The sequence below is a fragment of the Styela clava genome, chromosome 1 (assembly GCF_964204865.1).
Source record: "Styela clava chromosome 1, kaStyClav1.hap1.2, whole genome shotgun sequence".
Lineage (NCBI taxonomy): Eukaryota > Metazoa > Chordata > Ascidiacea > Stolidobranchia > Styelidae > Styela > Styela clava.
Genome location: NC_135250.1, coordinates 17,387,347 through 17,390,966, shown reverse-complemented (window position 1 = coordinate 17,390,966; position 3,620 = coordinate 17,387,347).

Genomic DNA, 3,620 nt, shown 5'->3' with positions numbered 1-3,620 from the left:
CTAATTTTTGCGCCGTATCAAACAATGGACTTAAAATTCAATTATTTTTATTTTTTGCAAAATTCAAACGTAAATGTTGTTTAGCAACCATCGAAAACTAACTTATCAAACAAAAACTACAGTAATTTTTTTTTGCGTTAAATAAACATTCAGACTAGACATCATTGCTTATTCCGGTTTGGCGGCCCGGCCTGTTAGTGAGGCCTCAGAGTTATATTTCACCGCTATAATACCAATCCTACTAACTACTAATACTAAAATACTAATACATAGTTAACCGCCGTCTTTTCCCACTCGCAGCGCTGGCTGCACCAGAATTAAAGTCATATTTCTCGCAAAAAGTTTGGTAAAATAAATAAAATGGGTAGACAATGCCAAGCTAGAGTAGTTTCGGTAATTCTAAATAATAGTAACTTCTGTAGATGTCGTTCAATCAGTGGCTTCTTGTATAAGGTTTTGATCGGGGCGAAAGGCGTGAGTAAATGTCATTTAAGTCCATATCCCTGGAATTAAATACTGTTTTTCTTTGAACGATATTGCTTTCCGCTATGATAGTGTAGCGAGTACATTGGGTTAGTTACTGTGTATTTCAATATTTTCACCACGCATTGTTGATAGTGAATGTTATTCGTCTGAAACAAGGTCGTTGCTTTAATTCATTTCCTTTGATTTATTTCCCTCGCTCAGTGTTGCTTGTTTTTAATGTTTTTTGTTAGTTAGAAATTTGGTTTCATCACACATACTGTATTAAGTGTAATTTGGTATTTATTTTCGGATCAATTGAATTGTGCATCTTTACAATATACAAACATTTGGCATTCAATACATTGTGTGCACATTGACTTCTGAGGAGATTAGATCGGAGTTGTGCTAGAATAAGCGTGTGTCAACCTAATAATACGCGAGCCGGGCAAAATTAACCGGTTAACCGCAGCGTGACGTTTGACGTAATAATTTATACTTTTTGCTTGTTACGTCACAATGGTTACAAAGAAATTTCGCATGATCTTATCCCGGTATCGCTCAAAATTATTCACGAATGGAGATAGTTTCATGATCGCTCTGCTGAATGAGATATGCAGCGTGCTTAGAAATATTTTACTAAAACCCGAATCCGTTGTTAAATTTTATTTATGTCACAAATTTTCAGTGTTCCACGTGCGAATTCTACTCTGAGATATCATAAAGGAAAACAGATTCTGAATTTATCATTGTAAAGTTTTTATAATTAGCAATCTCGGTATTTTAATTATTTTTCACATTTATTGGGTCCTTACCAATACAGTTAGTGATATTCTTTTGAATTAAACGCCACAGAAGATTAATTTGCAATGACGTAATCATTTTAGAAAAAAATTGTACATTATAAAGATGATTTGTATCTGAAATGTCAGTTAACGGTTAAAATAAATCGTAACCGTTAACCATATAAAATCGGTTAACCGATTAAACGGTTAACCATTCCCAGCCATACGTTTTATTGCTCTTCGCGCAATCACCAACACCCTTTTATCACAAAGTTTTTCAATACATTAACACATTTAATTTTTAAGTGTTTATTTTAATCCCTAAAAAATAAAACACAGAGAATAAAAATAAATGCGGTGACCATAGCCAAAGAATAAAACCTCTGCTATCGGTACCTGAAAATTAAGGAATACGTAGAATTAATTAAATGAGAAACTAGTCGTTAATTTATCTTTTAAATACACCTAGATATTTATAGGACTTTCCAAAATGTCACGGATGTCATCATTCTGACAAATTTCGTCCATCATCATGTCTATGACGCTTCGGACCTCATTTTTTATCTGTTTTATGAATATTATTTGATCTTTTAAAATTTGAACAAACAGCAAAATATGGTAACACTCATTCAACTCACGTCTTCATTGATCACAACCTCGTCAATTACGTTTGCCATCGGGTCCTCACCACCTTTTTGCTCTGAAATCAAAACGCAGTGCAAGTATTTTTATGCATCCTTATTGGATTATCAAGTTATTTTGATAATATTTAAATCATATTTGACTGAAGTATAATTTTTTAATCATGCCTGAATGTGCTATCCTTATAGTATATTCCCACAGTATATTAACGTAAACTCATTATATATACATCTATGTCTCTCTTAAATGCTTTCTTCTTCTTTCTTGATTTTCTCTAAAACATTAAATGCAAGTATTTATAAAAAATTTTATTAGGCTTCCTTACAAGAATCCAATGCAACAAACCATAACTGAGTACAGTTGCAAACCTTTTCTCTTCGAGACTTCGGACGAACCCGACCATAATCTTGCAAACTGGGCAGATTGCGATTAATTCTATGCACGTCACTGCGCTTTATGTCAAAAGGAGTCCAAAACACCTCTGGTGATAAACGTGCATTTTGTTTTCGTGTTGACGGAGCGGTTTTTGGTCTCATGTTCCTGACAGTTCCCTGTATATATATAAAAATAGGTGACCGTACATTTGAACCCACGCATTTCAACGTTTACAAATGAAGACAGTGATGGTAAGCATCCAGAGTCGACTGGCCTTTCCAAGTGCTTGTGATTAACTACGCTTTGATCAAAACACATCACCGTTAGCAGTTTAAATCTCATCCCTATGACGTATGTATTTTTTGAATGTCCAGGCATCACAAAACTTATGCAGGCTAGTATTAAAATATAAATTTATTTCAATTACAAACCAATTAAACGCTCCTGAAGGTTGATGTTACTTCCACTAGGCGACAGTTTCAACGGTTTGAGCGTATTAACCTGAATTCAAAGAATGCACATATTTTACCTAAACTCATGTTGTAATACAAATATATATATATATATAATGTATGGCTGAAATTTGACAATATCCCCGGCTTTCCAAAAATTGTTTCGTTGACGAATTGTGGATAAACTTGATTTGATTGATACATCTACCTATTACTTTCACTTTCCTTTTTTGCTCGCTTACAACTCTCCCATCAATAATTTTTCGAGTAATAGTTAAGGGCAATAGTTTATACAAAAAATTCAAATTCGCATTGCAGCTACCAGCATAGTATATAAGTAATTTCTATTTACCCTTCTTCTTGATTCAATACACAATTGGATGTGTTCCCTCAATTCAGGAAGATTCCGGTTACTTTCCGCTTACTAAATATTGTCTTGTTAAATATTAATGGGTGTCCAGAAAGCAACAGGTGGAAAATGTCTAGTTGCAGGCTCCTTCCGTTTGATGGGTGCCGTCAATGGCCTTCGGAGCTTTGCTTTACCTTTCAAAACGAAGGTAACTCTTATACAAGGAAATATGAATTCTGTAAATAATAATTCGTAAAAAATGATAAAGATTGCCAAACGTTTAAAGATATACACTGTATATTCAATACTTAATCAACAAGAATACGACTACCTACCATGACCTTTGAAACAACTAATTCTTTTTCGTTCACAACTGTACCAGGAAGATTCTGAAAACGAAAGAAATTGGACAAATTTTGATTTCGAAGAATAGCTATAGCCTATAAACCCGATAGTCAACAAGTTGTACATACAATAGCTGAGCTCATGAATAAATCCTATTTGGACTTAATAAGGTAGGATTTCAGCGGCTCGCTGGTCAAGAGATATGCTGGC